Genomic DNA, 17,503 nt, shown 5'->3' with positions numbered 1-17,503 from the left:
TTTGCAACGTGTCAGTTTCCTCCAAATGATTGCAAGATCGCTTTGTCTTTCTGGAGCGGCGGTGGTGCCTGGCAAGAGTACGACGAAAGCGCCAACGAGGTTGCGCCTCGGCAGAAGCTGCTTTCGCGTTTGAACGATTCTCCTTGGCGTTAGCACGCAACGTCTAGATCTCTTTGGTTCTCCTCCGGCATCGCCGCAGACGCCGGCGGAAGACAACGAGCAAACGACCGCAAACATTGACGCGTTAAGAAGAATATTGATGGCATGTCTCAAATCTCAATCCACAGACAAGTTCGACAGTGTGACGCAGGGTTCGGCAGGCGAGAGCGAAACGCAAAGCTTAGACTCTGTGCAGACACAGTCAACGAACATTAGCTGGACGCAGGGTTTGACAGACGAGAGCGAAACACAAAGCTTAGAATCTGGAACAACCCACGCTAGAACAACTCGTACTGGAACCAGGCGAGCTAGAGCAACAGCCATGCCCATTGGACCAGCATGCTCAAATCGAACTTGCGCCACCCGAGCAACAACAATGCCCATCGGACCAGTATGTTCAACTTGTGCTGAATGACATACAAGAGATTGTTCTTAACCGGCTTAGCCTGGTCCAGTTAGGAGAACAAACTGTGCAAATGAGCATGCAAGAATTGTTAGATTTTCAAGAGCAGCAGAGCAACTTGTTTGTGTCTGTGCCTGTAAATTTTCAAACATTGAAAGTCACACCACCAGAGCCGCTTCTGTCATCAATGTTGCCATCCAAGTCTCAAGAAGAACTGCCAATGCCCATGATTTTGGAGGTGTCGCCCGAGGTCTCTGCAGTACCCGTGTCGGCAGCATCACCCGATGTCTCTGCAGTACCCGTGTCAGCAGCATCGCCCGAGGTCTCTGCAGTACCCGTGTCGGCAGCATCGCCCGAGGTCTCTGCAGTACCCGTGTCGGCAGCATCGTCCGACGTCTTCGTAGTACCCGTGTCAGCGGCATAGCCCGAGGTCTCCATGCAGGAAATCAAACAAACCGATGCCACCGTGGGGGTGTCGCCCATGAGAGCTGAAGGGGGCATTGAGGAGACGTCCACACAAGCACTCGGAGAGGTTCAAGTACCGTCATCATCATCACCACGATCTGAAGAAGCGATATCCACTCAAGTACCCTGAGATGTTGAAGTGTCATCACCAGTGCCATCGACGCCGCCGCCACCGCAATCTGATGGGACTGAGGTGGCACCCAAAAATAATGTACCAGATGCAATGTGTGAACCATTTAGAAATGATGTTCAGAGAGCTCGGGAGTTGTTGTTGTGTGCGAAAAAGCATTTTCCTTCTCGCAGGCTAAAGAAAATTCCTCGCAATATTTGCACTTATTTGAAAACAAACGAGCATGACGTTAATGAGGTTATCGAGTTATTTACCACGCCTGCACAATCGGATGCAAATATTTGCATGACCGCCATTAAATCGAAACAACTTGGAGATTTAACTAAACGCTCGTGCGAAGCGGTATATTACTGCAATTATATAATACACGCAATAACCTGCTATGTAAATTTTTTGTCCGGTGAGGCCAATGCACTTCCATATTCATTTGCTCACCAAATTGTAATGGCACTGCTGAAGGAAACGATGCAAATTTATGACTGAGTTTGTTATGGCGCATTTCGGTATTTATAAATTGACAAACAAAGCCTTTTTTGATTTGTTGATGGAATTTATGGTTGGATGTGAGTTTGAACTCTCAAAGAATCACAAACTGCATAAAGATATTTTGACGTGGGAATCTGAAAAAAAGATTCACTAATGTAAAAATAGTGTATATATCTAATGTAAATATTGTAAAAATATTTATTTGTAAGTATTTGATGATGTTAATAAAAGAACATTAAATGAATGTTTTGTCTTGGCTATTGTTTATGGATTGCCCAGTTGCAATCTATTGCTGCATGATAAGGGTACGCCATCTATGAATGGGCGTGGTTATAACAATATAGCCAGGCGATAAGCGGCCAGTTCACCAATAACAGCCGAACTATGTGTCCGGTGATCTCCTCTGCCAATGCTACAACAACGAGAAAATAGTTCATGACGGTGCGCGGTCAAGATGTCGGTTTCGTCAGCAGCAGATTGTGATGAAGTAGTGCATGGTGTTGTGGTGAACGGTGCTGTGGGAAAAGAACAATATCGACAACTGCCGCCCTCTAGCAAGCAGCAGCAGCAGCAAGGTAGAGTGATTTTTGAGAACGATGACATGGACCACATAATGCGAGCGTACAACGCCGATCCCACCATCAAAGAAATGTTTTTACTTTACCCTACCGGATCGGGAAAGACTCGCAAAGGTGCTCTTGTTATGAAAACTTTGTTAGACACGGGGATGATTACCAAAGTGATTGTTATAGTGCCGAGACCCGCATTAATTGGTGATACGGAACGTGAGTATCAAAGAGTTTTTGGGAGTGACATTTATCAGGCTCCTCGCAGAACCGAGCATGTGATGCTAACGGGTAAATTGTTGAATGCTGTGAAAGCGTGTTCAATAATTACTCCGCGTGCAGGTCTGTCTGGTTGCAAGCAAGTCACGTATGGAACGGTATTGCCCGCGCACGGAAAGGCGTCGAGAAAAAAATATTACAAACCTCGAGTTTCGCGTGGTGGTGAAAACGAAGAAGAAGAAGAAGAGGGTCGCGAAGGCAAATAAGGAGTGGCTAAGCAGATTCAACAGCAGCAGAAGCAACAGACAAGCGTGAGTTCAACGTTTTGCGGCACGTCCTCAAACAACCAGAGTAAAAACGTGGTCCAAATTTATACGAGAAAAGAGTTTGTCAAGCGCATCCACGAAGGGGGTGTGTGTACCACGGACGAAGACGTTGACATGTATGGATATTTCATAGACAAATTCCACACTCTAATATCCAGATCAGATTTGCTGCCAGATATGATAGCGTTGTTAACGTCGAGCGAGAGGTCAACGGGGCCATTGAACCCGCTACAGCAGCAACAGCTTCAAATTTTACAGAAACAGCTCAAGCAGCAGATGCTGATGAAACAGAGGATGCGTCGCGAAAAACGACAGGCCATGGGAGATGATGCACCCACCACATCGTCAGCATCAACCTCTACGGCAGCCGCGTCTAACGTTGCCGAATCTGCAAGCAACCTGTTTCACGCGACGAGAAAAAGAAGGAAGTCTACCCTGGACGATGACGAGGGGTATAAAATGTTTGCAAGACACACTATTCAGATGCTCGCCCACAACACCAAGAACAGGATATTTGTGTGTGGGACCGCCACCCCATTTTTGACCAAGTATGACAAAGAATTGATGCAATAGGTCAATGTCTTTGATATGTCAATTGGAACGAAAGAAGACGCGGAAGCATATTTTGGGAAGCGACTGGTCATACCAACGCCGTCATTTCTCCAGCACGTGTACATGACTACACTGCGGTTTGTGAACGAAACCGGCGGATGGACGATCCCAAATATAGTGGACGTGAGGAATTTGTTGAAGCCGTCGGAATTCCCAACAATCGGCTGCTGCTGGCCGGAGTACAGAGCACAGGGCAGGGCGTGCAACACGGAACCGTACAATTTCCCCACGAACCTGACACCCGGCGGTCGCAAGGTCTACGCAAGAGCAATCAACAACGCCTCGGATGCGTGTGTGGTACGTCGGCTGCTGTCGGAAATCGCCCAATATCCCAACGATAAGCATTTTGTTGTCACGTACAGATACGAAATGCGGGAGCGAGTTTTGGATGCCATGCGCAGACCCAAAGTCGAAACTGCCCTTCGCAAGTTCAACTGGAACGGCATGGAAGTGCTCTTTGTGCAGCCGGACGACCCGTCGTCCAGGCTGATCAAGACCAGAGACATATAGAACAACCATTACAACGGGGCGGTGGTGATGGTCCCCAACTTTTTCTTCTGCGAGGGACACACGCTGCGTAACGTCAATCACAAGCACATTCTCGGGGGATTCCCCACGTACGAATGTGCCACCATGTTTCAGGCCCTGGGGCACGTGTCTCGAATGGGCTCGCACACGGTTAGAGATCCCACAGTGTACGTGTACATGTATCACGACAACCGCCGAAGCAAAGCCATTGGCAGAGAAAATGTGATTAGGCGGGCAATGTGTCGCATGTTGAACCAGCAAGAAGAGGCAAACAAGGATCTGCCACCTCCACTCCCACGACCATCGGGATTGCTGGCTTTGTACAGCACGACTCCGGTGCGTGCGGATCAAAGCAACGACATGTTGCTGAGCGTGACTTCGAGATTCCACCAATCGCCATATTCTTACCACGTGAAGAACACCGGACTGTGCCTGTTGGATCATTCCATTAATCAAAACGTCATTGAATACAAGAGAAAAATGAAACAATATCACGGTGAAAAAAGGGCACAGGAAGGCGCAAAGCTCAAGGTGATAACTAGTTTTTGCGTGAAAAATGGATTGAAATCCGGGGACATTTTCTTTTCGCTGCCATGTGATCCCGATGCCACGCAACAAAGTGCCACTATTCCCAAAGATCAATTCAATGTGACCAATGTATTTGAAGAAGAAGATGATGATGATGAAGACAACGATGAAGAGGCACAAATTGAAAAGAAGCCCGAAATCGGCAAGAAGCGCCGAGGTCTCAGAGTTTGATGCCGGATGCAAAGCGTTCCCGAGTTGACAGAAATAATGCGAAGCAGTCTAAACACCCCATTTACAGCGATTGCGAAGAATATGAAAGTTGCGACGTCATCATCTGCAACACCGAGAATGCATTTGCACAACTTTCCAAAGACAGTAAAATGTGCAGCAGAGACAAACCACTGAACGTGAAAATTGCATGCACGTTGAGACGCCACGTCGTGACGCCTTATATCATAGGTTACAACGATGACACGACGTCTCAATTTTCTAAAAAGAAGATTTTGAAGGGTGCAAAACTCATAAACATGACCGTTGTAACTTTCCAAGAAATGCTAATTTCTTTAAACGTGGCTATTGATGTAGAAAATGGCGTCGATGGTGCGAGTCGGTATTGCATGATATATGCTGCGTATAACTGGAGCAAAACAAATGGAAGATTGGTTGTTGTGTGACATGTATATTATATATATATATATATTTGTGTATATGAAAGATTATTTGTATGACATGTATATATATTTGTGTATATGAAAGATTATTTGTGTGACATGTGTATATATATATGTGTATATGTATCGATGTTTTAATGTTGCAATAAAAATGATCCATTGCCAAACATTGTATTTCTTTCATAATAACAAGTAGCGCCGCCTATCCACAGTGTGAGACACTAATAGTTATCATGCATGTGCATAGATGGCACTATTTGTTGTATGTAATAATTAAATAATTAACATGGTTAGAGGCAAATGAATTACATTTTTAAAATCAGCACAAAATTTCGAACACGATAGATACCTCACTTATTTCATTGTTAATTACTATTAATTATGATTAGGGTTAACATTGTGACGTCACAGCACATGGAAAAATTTTTAGTCGGCGGCGGCGGGCCGCTCGCCTCCGAGGGGTCGGACGCAGTTCTCCCCGGAGCTGGAAAACTTTTTCAGCCTCGAGGGCAAAATCGCGTTCTAACCCCCAGGCAGCGGGCCGCCCGCCGCCGCCGCCTAAAAACTGTTGTGACGTCACAATGTTAAGCCTAACCATAACATGAGATAAGTAGGATACCTATCGTATTACAAATTTTGTGCTCATTTCAAAAATGTAATTTGTTTGGTCCTATCATAATTAGGCAATTAGTTATGACGTCATAAAGGTCACGTGACCTCCAAATTTTGGCCCAGGGGGTTCATCTTGGTTCTAAGATGTTCTACTCTCAATGCCGATTCGTAAAATATGAGTTTTAATTTCATAGCTTCATTAGTTCTTTGGATAATACGCATAATAATTCCGTGACGTCATAATATAGATGTGTTTACTAGGCGGCGGCGGGCCGCCCGCCACCAGGGGGTCGGACGCAGTTCTTGACGGAGAGCTGGAAAACTTTTTCAGCCTCGAGGGCAAAATCGCGTTTTAACCCCCAGGCAGTGGGCCGCCCGCCACCGCCGACTAAAAACTTTGCCTGTGTTGTGACAAAATGGCAGTGTGAAAAAATGGCAGCACCTGCCGTCGCAGGGCAGTGGCACATCGCTTAACCATTGTAACACTGTGCGAGGAGTGGTATGAAGACTCCCAGGGGTCTCTGAGTGTAAAGTCAAGAATTACTAATTCCGCATTTATGGGCATTAACACATTAACGAAGCCATATCATACCCTTAAGGCGGTGCTTAAGCCCCTCCAATTTTTTTTACGTGTGAACAGGTGCATCTTGTGGTGTGTCGCTGAAGAAGGGATCGAGTTGGTCCCGAAACGTTTGGTAAAGTTAAAATATTGGTTGTCAGTTTTCTGTCAGCTATCTGAAAAACCCAACCAGACGAACTTTCGTCGAAGATGTTTTCGTTAAATAAAGAAGAAACTACGAAAGGCTTCTAAGCAGGCAGAGCTTAAGTGACCCCTCCATTTTTTTTTAATAGCTGCGTTTTAGTGTAGCGCAGGCAAATAAACTAGTGCCTAGATCATCCACCTGTGAGTCATTCTAACACTCCTGATGCATTAATTTTTCTTTTCTATGCAGTATTCTTCAACCATTATGCAACAAACAAGGGCTGCACACAGGAGGAGTTGACGAAGGCGGCAAAAAATATAAGACTGTGGCTGTCTCAAAAAGCATGTGAGCCGCGGCGACAGAGGCCACCAAAATAAATTAAGTATTTTGTGAAAACAGAAAATTGCATGTTTTTCATCAGAGAAGTGGCATGGAATTTTTTCCCTGTGCAACTTTCTCCATATAATTCTCCATTATGTCTCGCCATACGTACCGAATGCTTCTGACAACCGCATAGCGGCAGTAGGGCATAAGCTGCAGGCTCGTATCATGAGCCTGTATGCCTGCATGCATAGAAACACCAGACACGGCCTGGGGGATTTTTATGCTCGTTGGCCGGAAGCACCAGCCCGTGTCTTCTGGTGTTACCAGACACGGCCTAGTGGGTTTCTCAATCCCAAGAACACCAGCCGAGAAACACCAACCCGGAAACACTAGAACCGTGTCTGAATTTCCACCCTGGTGTTAACACCAAATAAGGCCTGGTGGAATTTTCGATCGGGGTGCGACGATAAGCTTGAGGCTTTGCTTAAGTTTCCGTCGCCCACAGATATAGCCGGTCTCAGGCGCTTCCTGGGAATGGCGAACTTTCATCGCCAGTTCATCCCAGATTGCGCAGCGCTGCAGGCGCCTTTGACAAAGCTTTTGAAGAAAGGCGAGCGCTGGAGTTGGGGTCACGAGAAAGAGGAGAGTGCTCGCTGACACGGCTCAGTTGCAGCTACCCGACCTAAACAGAGAGTTTGTGATTCAAACCGACGCAAGCGACCTGGGCTTAGGAGCAGTGTTGCTTCAGGAGCATGAAGGCGTTCTCCGTCCGGTAGCTTGCGCGAGCCGTTCGTTGACGCCGGCAGAGAGAAACTACTCGGTGACAGAGAACGAATGTCTCGCGATAGTTTCGACTGCTACGTCGATGGGGTGGCATTTGTGATCGAGACGGATCACATGGCGCTCACCTGGCTGAGACGACTCAGCGAGCCGAGCGGCCGCCTAGCGCGTTGGTCCCTGTTGCTGCAGCGTTAAGACTTCACCGTGCGCTACCGCAAAGGGGAAAACAACGCTGTGGCTGACGCACTCTCGCGAGCGCCTGTCCAGTGCGAGGAAGGTCACGCGACCGACAGCCCGACAGCCGGAGAGAGCGAGGGACTGACCCGAGCAGTAGCCCATGTAAGGAACGCGGACCAACCGTTGATCCAGGGCGAGAGCGTGAACCACGTGGACTACGCGAGTTCCGTGGGGATCGTGTTCAGCAGAAAGGAACTGCTCGAAGCTCAGCAGAAGGATCAGTTTTGTCGAAAGGTGTTCGACGGGCTCCAGGAGCCGGGCGGCAGGGCCGCCGCGCACACAGAGACAGCTGGTTTTGCTGTCGGTGCGGAGCGCTCGGAAACAGCTGGTAGTGCTGTGAGCGCGATGGATTCGTATCTGCTGGATTCCGACGGCGTCCTGCTGAGGTATATCCCCTCCGAGAACGACACAAACGAGGCGTTCAAGGTGGTGATACCGCGAGTATTGAGAGCAGCACTGTTACGCTACTTTCACGACTCGTGCATCGCTGGGCATGCAAGCGGCCCCAAGACTTACACTAAGTTGTGTCGCTTTGCTACCTGGCTTGGCATGAAAAAGGACGTAATACGCTACGCCCGCTCGTGCCATGTGTGCCAAAGTGTGAAGCCCCGAGGCGGACGACCACACGGCCTCATGCACCCGATTAACAGCAAGACTCCCTGGCAAATCGCGGCATGTGACATCATGGGACCGTATCCTATGACACCGAGTAGGAGCAAGTTCCTGCTGGTGGTCACGGATCATTTCAGCAGGTGGGTTGAACTTTTCCCCCTTAGAAAGCTGACGGCACGAGTGATCATGGAGAAGCTGATGGACGTATTCACCAGGTCCGGTTTCCCAGAGCAGCTGATAACGGACAACGCGTCCTACTTCACTGCGAAGGAGTTCGTTGATTCGTGCGCTGCACTCAGCATTAAGCACAAGAAAACGACCACCTATCATGCTCAGTCGAACCCCACGGAACGAGTCAATCGCAACGTTAAGCACTTGCTTGTCGCGTACTCTGAGAAGCACAAAGATTGGGACTCCTATCTGCCGGAGATCCCGTTTGCTTTGCGTTCGACCGTTAACCGCTCGACTGGGTATGCGCCATCTTCTCTCAATCTGGGTAGAGAGCTGCTAAATCCGATGGACCGGATTTTATCGGACAGCAGGAAGACGCCAGTCGCTTCGTCAGCACGAGCTGAGTACGCGACGCAGCTGCGCGCTAAGATGACGGAGGCCTTACGCAAGGCTCGCCGCAACCTGAGCACCGCTAGGGCGCAGCAGAAAGCACAGTACGACCGCTCGCACCGGGATGTTCACTACGAAGTGGGCGATCTGGTGCTTCGACGCCAGCACGTTCTCAGCGACGCTAGCAAACAGTTTGCGGCCTCGTTGGCGCTGAAATGGATCGGGCCGTTCCACGTGCGAAACTTTCCTCGCTCATTTACAGGCTTGAGGACTTGCGGTCGAAACCGACAGGCAGACCGGTGCACGTAGGCGACGCGAAACGCTACGTGCAGCGAGATGAGTGGGTAGAGGACACAGCCCGACCCGCGCCGCATTCGGATAACGAGCACCACGATCAGCCGGCGAGCCCCGCGTCCCGCTATAACTTGCGCCCTAAGCAGAAACAGAATCTGCCTGCGCAGCCTAGAGCGAGGGTGCGAGTCGGCAGGCAGTCTCGTTAGATGCATGAACGTACGGGCCGCTCATGCCGATCAGTTGCACGCAAGACTGACTTGCGCTAACCCTCATGACTCTCGTGAGGGTCGAACAGCTACGTAGCACGCGCTTTGGTAGTTGGTTACGTCTGGGTCGACCTTTTCCCCGACGCAGATGAAGAAGCAGGCACAACCCAAGTGCCGGCGGTCACCCTCAACGTCCGGCCGAAGCCCAATGCACCCCTCGCCGCATCGCCGTCACCCGGCGGCCACCCCACCGGGCCCCGGGCGTGCTGGCCCGAGGCACTTGGGCCCCCTCTTCGGGCAATCGCCGCACCACCGCCAGGCTTCCCCCGCCACCTTGGGTCACTCGCCGGCTCGCTCGCCACTCTGCCACCGCCTGATGTCCACCCCGCCAGCCCGAGGCCCGGAGCCGCCAGCAGCGCAGGCCCCGCGCCAGCCGCCCCGGGACGTGGCCACGTGGACGTACCGAGCCGGAACGGACGCGCCGGTGGGCTACGCCTCGTGGCGGCCGTGAAAGCGGCAGGAGAGGGCGAAGAGGCTCACGCCCCCCGGCCAGGCTGTTTAACGTATTCCGGGGGCGCACCGTCGCCGACGCGGACCAGCGGGCCGAGGGCGTGTCCCTACCCCTGCCCCCAGGAACCCTGCTGTGCCCGTGTGGGGCCGTGATGCTGCACGAGAAAGCCCACAAGGCGGGGGACCTGCACGACCAGAGGACGCGCGGGGCCACGACCCGGGACGATCTACATCCAGCGGCGGGCCACTCCCAGCGCCGCGGCCCGTCAGATGCTGGCGCGAGCGGGGCGCGAGGCCGAGTTCACTGAGTGGCTTCTGCAGGTAGCCGCCTGCCACGCCAGTGGCCCGCCGGAGCCGAGCCTTGGCTCGCAGTCCTCGGCCGCGGTGGCTCCTCCGTCTTCGGCAGCGGTGCCTCCTGCCCCGAGTGACGAGACCCGGAACCCGGACCCCAAGCGGCCGGCCCCTGCGCTGGCGGCTGCGGAACTGCCGGCGCCCGACATGGAACCAGGGGCCACGCCAGCGGGGGGGGCTAGAGATGGACCTGGACCTATGGTCCACTGAAATTTAGTAAAGCTTTTTGTGCCTGTTTCTGTGTTCGGGAGGCTTCTTAAGGAGGGGAGGATGTGGGATACACTGGTATCCCCTCCTCGTCCCCCGCGCCAGCGGCGACCGTGACTTACACGGGCGCGTTGGCCACCAGGAATGTGGAGAGAAGGCATCCCCGCGACTCTGCTCATTTCCGCCCCAGCACTGACGTGACGTCACGGCAGCGCACTGCCATCTGCGGAGAGGGTAGCACGCCTAAGCAGCGAGTCTCGCTGCCGGACTTTACCTAACTGCCCCACGGACCCCTTCCGCTGCCCGCCGGACCCCGAACACCAAAGCCGGTCTACGTCAACGACTTGCACAGTAAAAAATTTTACACCCTTAAGGGTGCTAAAAAGATGCTCCGGTAATATGCACCCTTTGGAGCACCTTTATGACACCCTTATTTTACCATATACACCCTCCATCACTGTCTAAAAGGGTGCTGTTCCTCCAAGCACCCTTCATTTTGTGTAGGGTGTAGAAAGGGTGTAAGAAGGCTACATAAAATGACCATATATTTATATATGCATTGGCTTGTAAGGCTCGTGTGTACCAGAGATATAACTAAGAAAGCGGCAGCCACTGATAAAGAACCAATATTTAACATTAGTTCGAACAGATGTCCATATCTTTACATTTAGTTGGCAGTTTTTTCACTTGCCATTCTAAACACAAGTGTTTTTCTCAAGCAGTTTTTGGGATCGTGTAACATATATGCGCACTACCAGTCTGCCAGAATCACTTACGCTGAACAACTCACAAAACATTTTTCCTCGATTACATCTCTTAACTGTTTTGTGATATTTAAGAGCCTTGCATTTATCTTCTGTCATTATTGTAAAAAACAATATAATCTGAGGGCCTCACCTAACAGTACAGATGAAAATTGACGAAATCTATTTCGATAAAAATGATTTTATTCACCAGAAAACTGAACCATAAGAAGTGGAATCAAGACCAAACGCAACATAATACATACAAACATTCACAGAAAAAATAAAACTGTAATTGAAGAACATGTGATAATGAAAAAAGTTCAGTAAGTGCAATGCATATGTAGAAGCATGCAGCAGACAATTAAGGATTTCAAATGATGAAAGCTTAAAAATTGCCGTGTCCTGGATTTTCACAATGAAAGTATGAAGGCACCGAATATGGCAGGAAGTTGATAAAAACAATTCAGAAATCAGTAAAGCAATGAGTGACGTGCATTCAAAACAGTGCGTCCCCTGTGCTCTTGCATGTACATCACTTCTGTGTCAAAGCTGGGCACAGAGGTTAACACTTTATCTTCTTGAGTAGCAGACACAACATAGACGTGAAAGTGCTCATCAAAGTAAATAGTTTCAAGCAGTCTCCCCAACAGCAGCAATACCTTGTTGATGTAAAATATTTCACGGAGTTGAACAAAACTTGGCAGGGAATCATTACAGACATATTCCACAACACATCCGGCCTCGTATGTCTTCCCATCCATACAAACTGAGCTTACAGTGTATGAATGAGTAGTTTCAAGGTTATGCTCAGAAATGAACTGCTTGATTTTTTCAGGGAGGTTTGCAGAAATGACAGGCAAACATTTGGTTGTGTCTGGCGCTGTTTTGCTGGCCTCCACTGCCACTGAGAAACACTGAAAATATTGGTGCCTTACAGCCAAGGTATAGGCGAGGTTCTTAGAATTGTGTATTCTGCGAGCAATGTCCTTAAAATATTGATGCTTTGCTTCAAATCGCATTGCCCAAAGCCCAGTCAAAGGCCCAAAATTTTCAATGCAAGATGGATAATGAATCATAGTGCATCTTACAAGGAAAAGTCACGGCTGGAAACAAGGCCTTGATGTCCAGAAGAAAGAAGTGAATCTTCCTCTGCAAGTAAGCAATCAATGAAACAGAAATTTCTGGGCACATTATTATGTCCATGATTTCGCGGAGAAGCAAGTAGAGATGCCAAATTTCATTGTCCAATGGTACACACTCTCAAACAAAAAAGGCTAGGTGGCGAAAGAGGCAGAAATTCTCTGAAGCTGAGCCTTTCATGGTGGCCTTTCCTTGCAAAAACTGCTTTTGGATGGCTTCTGGCTTATTTCGCATTTCCCTTGGATCATACCTCCAATGAGCAATTGATTTGTTCAACTGGTCAAGAGAAAAGAAACCTTGTGAAATTAAAGAAGAAATGTGTTTAAGTACAAACGGTATGACACCCTCATGCATATCATGCATAACATCAGGGGGAAAGTGCTGCGTTGGATTGAATCCCTGACTAGTGATAGCAAACGCTTGCTTAACTCCGTACAGTGGCCCAGTTGGCAGGCCCGCATTCAACATATTTATGTGGTGTTGATGTCCTGCTGGTGTGCGAAGTGAAAGATCACTCTCCAGATATTTGTACGTCATTTCATGGTGAAGTGCCATGCAGAACCTACAATTTCTACCATGACAGAAACTTTGCTGAAAGCCACCAATCCTATGGGTAGAAAGGTTGTCACCGGTAAAGACACAGATGAACCCTTTCACACGGCTTTCATTAACAAATACGCCATCACTTTCCAAACTGTGAATATCTTCAAGCAGTGGTGCAAGAATTGCAGCATGCCATATGTTTTCACATGTTTGTCTTCAACTAAAAGAGCCAAGTGAATGTGCGACAAAGTTGATCGTAAACGTTTGCTGAAATTAAGCAGTGAGAAGTACACTGCCATTATCTTATGCTTTCCTCGTTTGCTGCCCAGAGGGTTGCAGACTTCAAATTCATCACTGTACAGTTGTATGCAAATCTTAGTGTCATTACCAGCAAAGAATGTATGTTCACGAAAAGCCTTTCCATCAAACACAGAGCACAAATGGGTACTATGTTTCAAGTAACCATTGAAATTGTCTGAAAATGAAGGCTTTTCAAGAAGAATTTGGAGGACTTTGCACAAGGGCACATACTGCATGCTATCAATCTTCCCATTTTTCCTTCCTAGCACCACAGTACAGGGTTCAACAAGTGACAGATGCATTTTCCAGTACATAAACCTGCCATGCAGTGTCAAGAGCTGCTCAGTTTCAGGGCTGCATAAGAGCTGTTTGACATTTGCGATCTCTTCTGTGGTGGAGTACCCGTCTTCAATAACAGATTTAAGAAAAGAAATCACGTCATTTGCTATTTCATCCACGGTCGACTCTGTCAGCCTCCTTCCTTCTTTCCAATTAAGTAGCAGCATTGCCAGTTGCTTCACATATTCACTTCTCTCACTCTGCGCCTTGTCCTGGTCTCCATCCTTTGGGGGCGTTTCTTCAATGTCTTCCAATGGAGCACACTCACTCTGTCCTTGGTCGAGAGGAAGTTGTGGTGCAACCATCGCTGCTGTTTCTCTTTTAATCATTTCAGCATGATTCCTGTACACATGTCTCTTGTATGAAGTGAAGACTTTGAAAGTATTCATGCAGCCATTTAGGCCACACACCCAGTTTGCCTCGTGTCCATGCATTAGCCACAGGTGCCTGAAAAGGCATCTCAAGGAAAACCTCTGGCAGTCACACCTAGGGCAACGAAAAAAGCGGATGCCTGGCATGTGCAAAACAAACAAAGCACATGTTTTGATTAGTATTGGTTTTACTCAGCTCTTTGTATGAAGCTATGCAAAGTAAGAGGTATTATAAGAAATATATCATGTGCTAGGCAAAAAAATTTAAGTTAACATAACTTCCGGCCTCACCACCGCCATTCTCGCAAGACGAAGCCACCGAACCTTTTCGTCTACTGCAACTCGCTGAACCTCGCACAAAGAAGACAACCACAACGAGCCACGACCTGTCTCGAGGCGAGTGCGCGCTTTCCGCTCCTCGAGCCCGGCCGTGAACGGGCGATTTCGGCTACTGCAACTCGCTGAACCTCGCACAAAGAAGACGACCACAACAAGCCACGACCTGTCTCGAGGCGAGCGCGCGCTTTCCGCTCCTCGAGCCCAGCCGTGAACGGGCGTTTTCGGCTACTGCAACTCGCTGAACCTCGCACAAAGAAGACAACCACAAAAAGCCACGACCTGTCTCGAGGCGAGCGCGCGCTTTCCGCTCCTCGAGCCTGGCCGTGAACGGACGTTTTCGGCTAGTGTTTCACTTAAGGAGCGAAGCGCAAGTAAAAGAAAGCGGACGTCGCTCGAAAAAGTGGTGCGGATCAGATGCATGGAAAGGAGAACAGCGCTAGAGCGACATAGGAAAAAGCGTGGATGCTGCAGGATACTAACCCGTGCCCAGTATCCCCTTCACAAGAATACATCAGAGCAACCAAGAACAAGCTGTTGCAGATACTTGCAAAAGACGGAATCAACGCGTGGAGGCTGAGGAAGCGAACGGCGCGCGCTCGGAACCCGAACACGTGTTGCACCTTAAACTACAACTACACAGGTGGTGCGATGTGCTGTTTCGCACAGCGAAGCCCTGTGCCGCGCATGAACGCGCAACTGATGTTCAGCGCTGTCACTGAGCGGATTTCAAAACCACGCTATAACCGCTATTGCCTTTCGCGCGGCCCCATAACAAATGATATGGCTTTACAATTTCTATGAAAGCCAGACAAGCTACATGTCTCTATACATGCCTATAGAAGGCTACATGCCTACGAAAGGTTACATGTCTCGTTAGCTGAACAAAGAGCTCTGCCTCTGGACTTTGGCAGCTGTACCAGCTTAACTAGTGAGCTTGTATTCCTCCGAGTGCATTGTAAACAGCGCTCTCTTCAGCATTTTGCCTCGGAATTCCGGAAGGCGCCATCCTCTGGTGTAAAAACTAATACGTGGAGAATAACGCATTCAGGATGCGAACCACTGTAATACCCAATCGAAAGCAGAATGCTAACACATTGCCCCACACACACACAAAAAAAATGAGGCTGAAATCTGTTTGCCGCACTCCTCGTCGCTCTTACAAGCAGTATTTTTAAGCAGACAGCACCAACAACGTCGCGTCGTGCATGTATATAGTCTATATTAACATACCTTGCAATCTGTTCCAATGACAAATATGTTGCACTGGTTCCGCAGTCGTGAAATTCCTTGCTGCTTGAAGTTTGTCGCCTTCTCTTCGATTACAGCAAAAAAAAAACTTGCAGTGATGCGATATGGTTTCGGTATCCTCCGTCACCGCCGATGATGCCGAAACGAACTCCACGCGCTTTCAGTGAACGACGGTCCGCCCCGAGACGCTGAGCACGACAATCACATGCTATATTGCATGCGGCTAAAATCCTTTCACTGGTGCACTTGCCGAAGAAGAAATACGCGCAGCTGTTCACCGCGCCGCTTGAGGCTCGCCATTTTTTCTCTCTGCGCGCCTTGTCTATTTTTTTTTTTTAGTCAGTGCCTCCTTCAGACAATGCCTGCAGCATGAGGGATCCCAGAGGCCTCCGGTCTTTCCTTTCTCTCTCTCCCCCCACATTGTGTAATAATGTAGCGCTACCTCGCGTCCAGCATGCCGATCTTCCCTCTGACAGACCCTACTTGCTCAAATGTGGGTACTTCTGAAACTCATGATTGTTTTAAAAAATCATAAAATACTACCTGCAACAATAAATTTGATAACTGCTGATGTTACAAAAAAAAAGAACTTTCGCGGTTATGTAATAGGCTAGCGCTACCTCTTGCTCCTTCAGAGAAACAGACGGACACATGAACGGACATGTGCACGGCGCTGCGGACGCAGCGGTCGTTATTCGCATCGCTGATCACGTGACGCTCTTCCCGCCCGCGGCGCCCGCGGTTCGCCATTCCGTCCTTGTCACGCTGAGTGATGCGCTTGGTGGTGACGGACGGTGACAGCGCAAGTTTTTTGTGGTAGAGTGCTTTTGAGCCCCATCGGACTCTTGCGGCGCAGAAATGCCTCCTGTGCGCGTCATGGTTTCTGCTCCACATGTGAATGCAAGGAGGACGTTCACAATCCGGGAAGGCTCATTTTCGTGCTTGACAGAAGCAGTCACGTCATGCCCCGTGTTGGGAGGCATCATCGACCTTTCTGGAGTGAAATTTCAGGTGAGCACCCTTTTATTGTGACCGCGTTTTATCACATACTTGCTAGTATGCTAACCCCAAAGCGCATATGCGAGTATGCTTGCCCTTTACGTGTTATAATGGTTTTTCACGGACACACGTGCGCGAGAGAGTTCGCAACGGCTCTCAACAGATATACCAGTGGATGCGCACGACACTTTAACACTGCCAAATTACTGTCGCAGCGTGGTGAACCTTTTGCTTTATTCGATGTGGATTTCGCAGCACTTGCGCAGCGCGCCCACTTCTAATGTTTTGGATTTGGGTATTTCATTGTTTCTGAGCGTACAGGTTAAAGCGTGCTGTAGTGTCTCGTTCCTCAGCCCATTTCTAAAGTTCCATATTTAGGTGTTTTAATTGCTTGTGAGTGTGCAGATTATAGCGCGCTGTGGTGTCTCGGTCCTCATCGCCCCAGCTCTCTTCTGAAGTTTCGGATTAGGGTATTTATGTGCTTGTGCGCATGCAGATTAACGCGTGCTGCTGCGCCTCTTGCCTCTCTCAGCGTCTTCGTCCGATTCTAAAGTTTCGGATGGTATTTCAGTGTTTGAGAGCGCGCAATTAACACCTGCTGCGGCGCCTCCTCCCTCTCTCAGCGCAGCCGCCGGCTTTAACAGTTTGGGAGTTGGGTACTAGAGAGCGTTTCGGCTGGTTACGAGGTGTTGCGGTTGTTGGTGAAGCTTCTTCAAAGAAAGTAGGCAGGCCCCAATGTTGCCTGGTATTATATGTACACGTATCTCAAAATTCTTTCACTCAGTATATCAGAACATCAACACACCTACACAGCTGCGCCGAAATTTCGCACTAGGGAGAATCGTAATCATCCTGCAAACTTTTTCCAACTCGCAGCGCTTCGTGGAGGTGCAGCTCGGAGAATATTAGGCGACGCCGTCGCTATACTAAGCTGCATCGCGGGACATGAGCGATTGCCGCTATAGTGCGGCTGGCCGTGAAGTACAA

At 49.1% G+C, this 17,503-nt stretch overlaps 1 long non-coding RNA gene and 2 pseudogenes across 1 annotated transcript in view; 1 reads left to right on the top strand and 2 right to left on the bottom strand.

Annotated features, from left to right (window-relative positions):
* LOC144111374 (uncharacterized) overlaps window positions 1-17,503 on the bottom strand; it is a 323,266-nt gene that overhangs the window by 219,632 nt on the left and 86,131 nt on the right. The gene's annotated exons all lie outside the window — the stretch shown is intronic.
* Window positions 3,073-9,934, top strand: LOC144110820 (uncharacterized; annotated as a pseudogene).
* Window positions 12,498-14,077, bottom strand: LOC144110819 (uncharacterized; annotated as a pseudogene).

This window comes from Amblyomma americanum, chromosome 11 (genome assembly GCF_052857255.1).
Source record: "Amblyomma americanum isolate KBUSLIRL-KWMA chromosome 11, ASM5285725v1, whole genome shotgun sequence".
Lineage (NCBI taxonomy): Eukaryota > Metazoa > Arthropoda > Arachnida > Ixodida > Ixodidae > Amblyomma > Amblyomma americanum.
Note: the sequence above shows the minus strand (reverse complement) of the source record. Positions and strands in the feature narration are given on the sequence as shown.